A 12,096-nucleotide genomic window follows, 5' to 3' on the forward strand; every position below is an offset into this window, starting at 1 on the left:
TTTATAGTAACTTATATTTTATATTAAAAGATTTAAATAAAAATGAACGGACGCAGCTCAGACTTGCAAAAAAGGTAAATATACCACTTTGTTATCACACGTGCAAGTCTATAAAGAATCACAGGCTCCAGATTTGGTGCCAAACATTACGATCGCTGCAGAGAGAGATACTGTCTTTAAAAGCTTTCTTTTTTTAAAGCCTTTGTTATGTGTTTTTGGGGGATAGGGCCAAAGAGCTCTCTAAGGCCTTCAGTAAGATTAAGAATGAATTTAAAAAGATCCCGAAATTATTTGAAATATATTGAGTGCCGTCAATTTTAAACGGTCAGTTTGTCCAATACGGGCCACTTCAGTAAAGCCAGGCTCTGCAGGTGACTTTTGAAATGGATGCAGTAACAGGAAGAGGTTGCAAAGGCCGGGAAAAAATCCTTTGGTCATCAGGACAGGCTAAAGTTCTTTGAGAAGAAATTCACACCAAGCATGGTGGTGTAAATCATAGGGTTTGGGGGTCTCTGGGTCTGGGCATTGTGCAATCATTGTTTAACACATCTTGCAGAGACAATATACAATATTAGGGCATCTATGTGAAAGTTGAACTTGAACAGGCAGCAAAATGAAGCAGAAAGTTAATTTTGCATGCAATCAAACAGTCAAAGAGTTGTTACTGCCATAAGCTTCTGAAGCTAGATGCTACTGAATGTTAGACTTATAGGATATTTAATTGAATACATGAATGATAAATCATTACAAAACTACTACACTATCTTTAAAACCAAGTACAAGAGGATCAAGTGAAATGTCTGTTCAAATGTGTAAGGAAAGCCGACAATTTGTTGTTTTAGTTAATGAACCACAGTGATAAAAAAAACTGAAGATAAATGTTTGCCGTTTTTGCACTTTAAATGAGTGGACTACAGATTACAAAAAACTGCAATTGTATGACTTAATATTAAAATAAAGCAGAGTGTACAAAACTGTTGCCTGTGAATAATGATAAAACTACTCCTTCTAGATATAAATTAGCATCAATCAGACGACTTGTAGCCCTCATAGGATACATTTTCACTCCGCTGAGGTCATGGGTAACATGTTTACAGAAAGTGGAGTCTTACGGTGCGGTGCTGCTGACCCAGCTAGTCAAAACACAGAGAGAACTGGACGTGCCGTTCGCTGTGCTTCTGAGGTTATGAAACCTTGTATTTGCTGACGGCACCCGTATCTCCTTCCTTCATCTTTCTTAGCTGAAGAAATATTGTCACAATATGAAAAGGAAGGTTAAATGCTTAGCAGCAATGTAAAACCACAGCCACTGCTGATGCTGAGAAGGGAAGCAGACCTTGTTCATCCACAGCTAAATAAACTACTTAAGTCTATCTTATATGACTACAGACGTGATTTCTTTAATGGAAAAACCTCAAAAATGGTAATGAAAGGGATATATAAACATAGACACGGTTGATTGCCAGACTTCCTTTTGTGATTTCGCAGTGTGTTCGAAGTCTGGGGAGAGTTAGTGAAATCGTACATTGCTGCACTTTCTCTGAATCAAAAACCAGCGATAAAAATCTGCTGCATGAGATTCACAAATACGTCTACAGGCAGCCAGGCCTCTAACATCTCTTACTGTCCAAATCAAATCTCAAATCAGCTGTGTTAAACCTGACAGCAATAAGGTAACCTCTGGGTCTTGTTTCCTGTGCTGCCGATAAATATGGCCTAATTACTCTCCAGTGGAATTGTTGGGACAGATGTTACAGTTGCATCCCTGCTCCTTGCCGAGGTACATGTTGATGGTTCACAGACTGTTTACACGCTTCTCATTCATCTGTGCTATGACCATTCCCAGTTGTAGCTGTTTGCAAACCCAAGTTTAGTGGTTTACATAGCTGAGCCCCTCCAGCATGTGGAGCCCATGCTCTTTACCCTCTGCTTGTTTCGTGACTGCACGCGAGCAAATAAATACAAAGTGAAGATGTATGTTCAAAAGTAATCCACAGAGGAGTGGGCCTCGCGGGCATGGGATCTAAACAGACTATGAAGACTGTATATGTGGAATGAGTTAAACAAGTGACACAGAACATTATACTTTGATCTGCTAATTATAGCAGAAAACAACCTGGAAACAAAGCCGCCGGGATCTGATTGCTCTTTGTTCTTTTTGATTTTTCTATTACAGCAGTTACAGATTCACAAACAAACTAATGATTCTTGAAAACGTCCCTTAACAGTTTCAAGACTGTGGATTTTTCTTTGCCACTCGAGGGCAGCAAACAAGCTGTGAGTGCAACACTGGCATGTAATGAATGTGCTGGCTTAATTACACATCCAGCAGTTACGGATAAGTGTTGCTGGCCACATGAGGACTGTACGGAGAAATCAATGAGTTTTAGCTCTGTTCTTAGCCTTAACTAACTGCTGATAGAAGGTTCTGGCTCTTTAGTTTTTATTGACTCAGCTGTGGGCGCCAGCTATCACTGATTGTGTTTTGGGAAATTTTTTTATTTCCTGTCAGCTTTACTGATATCACTTCAAATAACAAGTTTAAAAGTTAGGAGTAAGCTGAGACTCCCTTGCAAAAGATAAACTTTCTGGACTCTCATTTTTGAAGTGTCAATGTTAACATTTTTGTGGGACCGAAAAGTAGCCACATGTACGCAAGAGGGAGGATTGTTTATCAAAGTTCATCCATAAGCTGCAGGGCTGCTATGCACAGACACAGAGAGCTGCAACTCTAAGGAGGAGACTGATAAAGTACTAGAATTTTAAATCTGCGTTTGTGTATGTTATATGTAGGGTGTAAATTCTGAATAATGATTAAACAGGGTCAATATCTTATACTCGTGAATTTTTCTTCCAGTGGCAAAAGAAAACATTTGATTATTGTTGAGCTGTCATTTTTATCTTCCAAAGATTGTACACTCCTCAAAGGCATTAATACCTGCGCCTTGGTGATGCCTTTAATTGCCATTTAGCATTAAGCTGGCTGAACAATAAAACCCAGGCTGCGGGGATGTTGTCAGGTTTAATGAGACCCTTGGTGAATGAGGTCTGCTGTGTCGGCACCACCAAAGGCTGCTGCCTGAATTCGCCTCCAGTGGACCAGAGTGGTCCTGTGGGGATTTGATGGGCTCAGGGAGCACAGACTGTCCCCCCTTTCATTGTGGGGGTGTCAGCGGCCGCAGTGGCACCAGCAGCCCTTGCTGTGCGTGGATATGCGGACAGAGAGAGCAGCAAAAGAGAGTGATGTGGCATTAAGACGATCAGCGCACGGAGAGAAGAAACTTTTATGAGGTCCAGGAGCAGCTGGTGGTCGTGCACAACACCTGATTCCAAAGAGTAAAATATGGGCCATTTTGTCCCATTGGCAGAATTAAAGAATGAGAACATACAGTGCCAGGCACAAACAGACTTATGGAGACACTGACATGCTACACAAAAGAGAACAGAGCCAAAAAGAAAGAAAGAAAGAAAGAAAAAGCAGTAACAAGTGTGAACTCTGGGCCCAAATTTTAGAGGGCTACATGGTTCACAGTTTCACATGGAGTCCTCCGCCTTCAGACCCCATTCCAGTTACTTTGATTCTTTATTCACCAATCCCCTCTTTTAACCCCCACCTCCCCATCCTTAAGTCCAGCTGATGGAGGCTCTTTTGTCAAGCAGCACCCAGGCAACAACATCAAAGAGCTGCTGGCTGACTGAAAAACAAAACTAAACTAAAAACTAAAGAAATCCTCGAGGGAATGGAGATATTCAGCACCCCGGAAAGGGAAGCGAAAACTACATATACAGCAGGAGAGAAAGAAAGAAAGCAAAAAGAAAGAAAGAGAAAGAAAGCTGTCGGATATCCGTCATCATTAAGTGAATACACAAAGGTGTGGGTTGGGTCATTCTCAGTTTGATGACAACAATAAACAAATGAAAAAAAGACATTATACTTTGCATAAGACCTTAATGACACTTTCTTTGTGTTGGATCATCAAAGCCCATTACGGGACAGAGAGAGGGCCTCCACTGCTGTTCGTGACCACTTCCTCATTCAGTGACAGCTGAATTGGAGGATAGTTGGATTGTTGTGCAAGACAATGTCATGCTTTTGGACTGAATGCTTTGCTTTGATCTCGCGGGATGCCCTTGAAGCTTCATCACGGGATGATATGTTAACAACCTGTCTGGTTACTCTAGTTTGATTCTTCACCTACTTCCCTGCCAGTCGGAGCTCCAAGGGAAAGGGGACAGTGGGAGGGGTAAGGGGAGATAAAAGTCTTTCATCTCTGCCCCCATGTGGGAGCCCTGTAGAGTCTCGCTCGGCGTGGCATCAAGCCTTGTCTCGTACCCACATAGTGCCCGCCAGTGACACACTGACTCCAGAGCTTGGCACCAGGTCTTCAGTCAGCGCTGAGCAAACCCTCTATTCAGCAAGATGGAGGAAACACAACTAGATCGGGCCCGCAGCTTATAATTAAAAGTCCTTAGCCTCAAAGAGCACAGCATCTCCATCTTAATGGTAGGCTTCAATCTGAGGTATTGGTTTAATACTTACTCTGCGTCCCATCAGATAGGGATGAGGACATAGTAGGAAGGGAGACATTAGGACTACAAAGAACATGTGTCCCATCAAGGATTAGAGGTTCACTCTTCCCTCAGTAGGCTAATTGCTGGATTGGCCGGATCAAAATCACTTCATCGAGATCAAGGCCACTGTCTTCTTCTTGTCTCGCTACTCTGTTGCACAATAACTCAACAAAAGCAGCGGAAAACCAGGGGAGGGAGCGAGGATGGTGGTGGTGGTGGGGGGAAACCAGAAGTCGCGGAGCAAAGATGAATGTAGTTCATGTTTAGAGAGCATGTTGTGTGATTAAGGGAAGCCCACATCAAACATTGTGGCTCAAGAAAACCACCAGTTGAAAAACAAGTTGCTTCTTCAGTGCAGAGCAGCGCAGACTGGAGATGCTGTTCAGAAGGCAGCCCAGCCCAAAACTAACCCGCCTGTCTGTCTTTTGAGACAAACAGGGAAATAAGAGGCATAGGTTTGCAGAGCACCAGGAATTTGTTCTCAATGAGAGAGCAGGACGAAGCACAGGCTTTAAGCAAAGTGAAACTTAAGGATGTAAACATACATGAATTTAAATCAGGACATGCCATAACTTGTGAACTTTCTCTCAAAACACCCAGTTGATAGAATTTTAGATGTAGACATATCAATATCATTTCAAAAAGCAGCTTCACCTTTTGCCCGTCACTCAGTGCTGATGCATTTAATATAAAAATGTTGATGTTGCAAAAAATGGCTTCGTGTACATAGTTTTGCATAACAGGAGACGGAATTCTTCTCAAGCCTTGTGTTTGGCTTAATATTTCTATGTATTTGGACAAAACCTCAATGCCCTCGCAGGTTCTCTTGTACATCCGTGAGAAACGCGACATGAAAAGGATGGATAACACGCCCTTTTCCCACAGAGGGCACTTGAGTGGACAGAAGAACGGCAATGTTGTGGCCACATGTGTAATCTTGTTTACTTACGCTTGCCTTTTAACTGCAGGAATCTCGTGATCTAAACAGCGGCATGAAAAATTATTGGCATGTGAGGCGCTCTGCGTTTGATTGGAACGGGAGAAAGTGCCTATGCGTCGACCCGCGTCAGCTAGAACGCCTACAGGAAGACGGACACAAGCGATGTGTCTCCTGCTTCCACACACACACAGAAACACGCAAACTTCAACAGCCTCTTAAGCAAAGATATGTTTATTTTATAAACCGCAATCATGGAAATCTCCCCTTTAAACAATAAACTTCCAACTACTTCATCTCTCTCCTTGCCAGGACCACATCAAACAAATCCTAAGGTCAACAAGGGTCAGCAAAAGGATTTGGATAATGATGAGGCTCAGAGAAAAAGACTGAGGGTGGTGAAAGAGAGATGGTAAAAGAAGGGGAGGGGAGCTGATGGGAAACCAAAGGAAGAATGAAACTGGTGGAGAGAGGAAAGGTGCAAAGGCTAGGTCTTGTAACGACAGACCCCTTGATTACATTGTTGCACAAATAAACAGGCCCTCTGCAGGCTCCCTGGAGCCCAGCTGTGGTGCAGGAGAGGAAAGCTTTCATTTCAAGGGGCTGAGGTCGAGCCACGCAAGTGATAGGATGGGGCCTGACCATCTACCCACACCATCTCCATCAGCAAGTCAATGAACAGAGCAACAGGGAAACATCTCGCTTAAGGAGCCCATTGCTTATGTGCCATTTCCTGCCCTTACAGATTGCCTAGAAACGCCGTCAGGGTGCAGATTAATAACTGTCAATCTCTGAGAGCTACAGAGAGGCGCTCTTTAGGTTGAAAAGCGCAGAGGAAGAACGTTGCATAGCTGCGCCTTTTGATGATGATGAGGGACCATCTGTAAGGGGTCAGATAAGTTTTGGAGGCAAGAAGCTGAGAGAGACAAGGTTCAGATGCCCTTGAGCCACATCTGCAATCGTCTTTCGTTCACCTCCGACCATTACAGAGTCCTGGTCCTCTCTTCTCTCTGTGTCCTGCAGCTATCAAAGCCCACATCAAGGCATGCCCCTGCCAAATGTGTGCCCCCCTATTAAGGGGCCATCATCAGATAAACAAGATAAACAAGTCTAATTCCTGGCAGGACTGATCAAAAGACTCAATGTTAACCCCATGGCCAATTTCAAGTAGGCAAAAATCAAACACAGATGAGGTCATATGGAAATGGGCACAAAAGGGGACAGTGAAGAGGGAGGAGAAAAGAATGGAAATGGGTTTGGAAGCAAGTATCCCCCATGAATTGTACCCTTATCCTCACAGGAAAAACAACATTCCTGCCTTTCGTGCAGCCGTGCGCACCTGTTCATCGCCACACATCAACAGCAACAGACGGTGAATCCCTCCAATCCCCCCAAATTGTAAAAATCATCTTGGCTGCTCGTAGTTGGAGCGACAACTTGGCTGCACACTCCTGCAAAAAATGATACATATGCAACCCTCCATTTTTTTCACTTTTTTTGGATTTCCCTGAAAAGATGATTGCGTCACACAGCCCAAACATTTGCGTATATGGTGGTTTTTTATTAATCTTTTTAAACTTTTTTCCAAAGCTCTTATGTCATTTCTTCTATAAATCACCCTAACCCTTCGCAGACTCTTCCCAGACCCACACACAAACAATCAAACAGCTGGGCTTGCCAAGTATGAATACAGTTATTCATTGCCATCTACATATTATTTTAAAAGCATTGTTACATAAATACAAGACAAAACAGTTTTAATTGTATTTTTATCTTTTCGATGGGATGTCCACAGATGTTGAGAAAGCAGTGCCAAGCAAGTACTGAGAAGTTGTCTGCCTTCGCTCGTGTAATTAGTTCATTCAAGCTCTCTCAAGAGGACCATACTGAATTGTAATCAAAAGATTAACCCAGAATAATCAACCCCCCTTACCCACCCAATAGGACCACCCACAGAGTCTAGAGAGGAACGTGAGACTGGTCGCACGTTCTGCTGCATGTTCTGCTTCTCAGCGAAAACTCAAAGGAAGAGCAAATACAGAAATGAAAGAAGGACACTCACTTTCAAAATCTGTCCCTGACTTGACTGACATTGTGTTGCTTTGTTTGGCGTTAAGTGATGGAAGCATCTGCACCACAAGTACAAGTTCTTAGTTCTTTTTATGGATCGAAGATCCCAATTTAACTGCCACATCACAGATAATTCGCCCGACGTAATACTTAGGTCACGCTACCACAATCTACTCCATGTCATTGTTTGTGTTGCAGGCTTATCGCATAATTGGAAAAAGTAGCTCCGAGCAAAACAGCAGCTTTTCTCTCAAATGATCCTGATAATGACAGGTCTGGTCTATATTTAGTGCTTGTCTCTCTGAAAGACCTCTGACTGTCGTAGCTGGAAGGGAGAGATGTAAACAAAGCTGGCAGAGCTCAGACGAGCATGCGATGGCTGATCTGTGCTGCCTGATATACAAACCACGAAGGCCGGAATCAGAGACGGGCGGTGGTGAGGGTGGGGGGGATACGTGAGCTGCTGGTTGAGGTTTGCGGTTCATCTTAGAGCTCCGACAGACAGAAAAACCCCACGACAGACCAGCAGTCTTTGCTGTTCAGGATTGCCGGTGATGTTATTTTCATCACAGGCCAACTCTGATTGAGGAGATCTTTTTAAGGATCAGTGTGTCAAATGATGACTTCACTTCACATTTTATGGGGTTAAATAATAGGAAAATGATTGCATATTAGGAGTAACGCTCATTTTCCTCTAAGTCTGGGGTGTTGGGTGGAGGTGCTTGCGGTATGTGCTGGGTAGAGGATAGACAGACCCAACCCAGTTTCCTTAGTCCTGACTAATTAAAGGACCACAACTCATCCAATTTTTGATGGGTTCAAAGAAACCTGAGTGTCCTCTGCTGTAATTTCAAATTACTGATTTCCGTTATTAATTATACATCTTAAGCGCCTTTGAAGAATGCTGCAGACTATCCTTCACGAGGAAGACATAATGTCTGGTGCATGTATGAAAGACTTAGAAAAGCAACGAAGCTTCCCTCCATCGGCTCCAGGGAATCTCGGCTTCCAGGAAAATCAGCAGGCCCCGTCTTATTGTATCATTATTATTTTTCTTCCTTGGTTTTTCAAGCAAAACACCCGTGTCTGACGTTAGTGTATCATTGTCATTTCAAGAGTAGTCTGGAAGCAGAGCAGGGGTTGTGATTGAACTCTGAGATCTGCCCCGGAGCTGTACTTTGAGGAAGAAACCACGGAACCACAGATAATGCTTCACAGTCCGCTAGTCTCAACTACTGTCATCAGATTTTCACTTTGTAAGAGACTTGAAAAAGATTGTCATTCTTGGTTCCTCCAGAGCAAAGGACACTGCACTACTGTTAAAGTGAAGACATACATCCCAGAGCATGAGATTTATGCAAAGACAATGAATTATATGTATAAATGCTTGGAAACTGCGCAATATAGGAACATGTAAGACACTTTATTTAACTTGCAACATGAAAGTCGAGTTCTCCATGATATAATATGATCAAATTATATGGACATGAGAGCGAAGAGAAGATATTAAGACCTCTCGACAGTGCTGGGATCTAGGGCAATCTGGCCAGTATTACGGACAGAAAACAAAAGCATCATAGTGTCAAGAACACAATAAAAATGAAACCACCTCTGTTGACTTGTTGAAGACTAGGACGGCACGAGACACAAGTTCAAACACCACAGAGTCTCTTCCTCGTCTACTTTCCACTGGTGTAAAGAGTTTTCAGGAGACAGGGAACGGCATCTCCCTTTCATCCTTCACCACAGACAAACATAGACACATAAAAACATCCATGTTGAAAAGTGGCAATAGTCCTTTTAATTCCAGACAAACCCAGTGTGTAGAACTTAATTACAGAACGGGGGCAACCCAGCCCTTTTGAAAATTACACTTACAGTAAGACCTTTGAAGCAACTACATCCTTTATCCTATTTTCCTTTTGTTCGATGTTTTGTCTCTTGTAAAGCATGCCATTGACTACTGTGGTTTCTAGTGGGTCTCTGTCTTTTCTCGTCTGTCTCCATCTTTGTCAGGCATTCACTCATCAAAGGCACATCTTTTGGACACAAAGCAGAGGGCACGAATATAACAAATTACTATGTGGCTTTTGGGCACATTTTTATGTAATCAATTATTAACACCAGACTTGGAAAGAAGCTAAATTTTAGCAATCAATGAAAAAACAAAACAAAACGAACTGCTTTTGTGGAAAACAATCATATGAATCTGTTTTAGTTTTTTTAGTAGCCTTGGTATTGACTGAGTGAAGAAGTATAGGGGAAAAAAATCTCAAGTGAATGTAATAGATCATCTTTATCTTACAGTTGGCCTTCATGCAGCCCTTCAGTGTGTCCTGCATGTACAACAAATCATTTTAGCTCTTCAATCTCTCTTTAAGCTATATTCTGATTGGCCATTTCCATACAATTTGAAGTCCATCATTCAACAGTGTAAGACATCCAAAGTGTCAAATATTCAAAACAGCTGTCAATCCTCTCAGGAGTGGACGTCCCAGAAAATCCCCCCCCCCCCCCCCCCCCCCCAAGGTCAGAGCTGCAAGAGCTGCATCTCTACAGGGCTACAGGGCTCAGTTAGCATGTTAGCAATTATTTAATGATTCTACAACCTACTGAAACTCTTAATTTAATGATTTTAAGACCTAGTAAGAACCAGATGATTTTTTTTGTATAATGCTCTCATATGTAAAATCTCCTACTTCCTTTTAGCATGACAGTACATTACTGAAAATATCAAAAAGCATGGCGAGTCCCTTTTAGCTTTTCGCTGGCTTTCTTACAAAGCTATGGTGTTTTCAAATATTACCCTGGTGATTACCCAGGTGCTTCTTTACAAACTGCTCTAAGTTGCCGACTGCCAGTGCAAGTATTGCAATCATCCATCAACTATTTACTCTGCACAAACATGTGGGAAGTCATAAAACCGTGCTTAAATAAGACAACTTCAAAGGTGAAGTGTAATACCATGATGTAATAACCCAAAAATAAAAAACAGACTTTTCCATTTTGTTTGACAAGAAAACTGTTGTATGTGAATGTCTCGCACAAGTTAAAGATTTCCTCTTCATTAGCTCACTAGTTTCTAGCATTAAAGATAAAGCAGAAGGCCCTGTGGTTGGATAGCAACAGCAGATCTGGCATTAAAACTCCACTTAAAGACATTGTAGTGAACTGCCAGAACGTGAAAGAGACATGCTGGGGGCTGTGTGTGTTTCACTCTCATCTTTCTCTCAGGTAGCTGTAGGTGATGCTCTGCCAGGTACAAGCTGAGGTGTTGGGTTCACCAGTAAATCAGCATGGTCTACGCTGATCAAACGCTTGTTGTATTTCCCACACTTTCATGTAATCTCATAAAAGGCCGAGAGCTCTGATGGACACAACCTGCCTGCGAAGCCAGCTGGGCCTCCCATACTCAGCACCAAAGTGGGTATAGTTCAGATGGTTTGGTGCTCATGTTAGACTCATGTTAAGGAGGAGGTGCCCTAAGTAAAATCAGATAGACCATTGTCCATGATTTTCCATTATAACACCCCCGACTTACTGTTTGGTTTAACCTCCACTAATTGAAGTCACTGTACTTCCGCACCATTTTTAATGGAATTAACTTACAAATAATATAGCCATCCTTGTGGTACAGCCCATCCATAAAGTTTGTGCTAATGTTCTACTTAGTAGAGTTGTAGCACAAAGTAGCAGGTAACTGTGCCTGGGCATGGTATCTATATAATTTGTAGATGCTATCCAGGATAAGCTACCTTAGCACCCCACCCTAATGATTAATTTAGGGCACTGCGACCGTGGCAAAATGCTACATAGAGTCTTCCAAAATCCAGTGTGATCACCGTAGGTTTTACTGTTTGTTTGGCGAATGCTGATTGGATAACAGATTAGCTGAAACAGGAAATTAACTAACAGTGGTATTGGGACAGATGCAAAAAAAAAGAGAAGTACAGATAGTATTTAACGCTCGGTTTCACTTTGTAGTCTTTAACTTTGCCGTTCATGGCTAGCTGATGGAGCAACAACAACTGCTAACACACTACCTTTGTGTAACCATAATTTTTCCATAGTATGGTAAGTTATGGCTCTGAAAAACATGGCAGTGGCTAAAACGCTGACACTGAAGCTTCAAAATGTGAAGTCCAGAAACCAACGGGTGACATCACGTGCAGCAATATATGGGTAAAAGTTAGGGAAGACCGTGAGCATTCGTGCCAGTAAAACATGAAATGCGCACCTGAAAAATAGGTGGCAGAGAGAAGATGTGCAGCGTCTTTGTGAAAGACTAATAAAAAGTCTGAAACTACTGCAACTCACAACGAAAGACATGAACATCAAAGTCAAATGACTGACTGTTTGATCTCAAGTTTTTCCTCCCTTTTTAACTTCACTCTGGCCTGTTTACACTCTGGTCTTCATTATCCTCATATGCCCTTAAAAATCATTTAAAATCTATCTGGGTCTGACATATGGTGTGATGGGTAATCACAGCTTTTCAGATATAGAATAAAAGAGAA

Source organism: Rhamphochromis sp. 'chilingali', assembly GCF_963969265.1.
Source record: "Rhamphochromis sp. 'chilingali' genome assembly, chromosome: 15".
Taxonomy (NCBI): Eukaryota; Metazoa; Chordata; class Actinopteri; order Cichliformes; family Cichlidae; genus Rhamphochromis; species Rhamphochromis sp. 'chilingali'.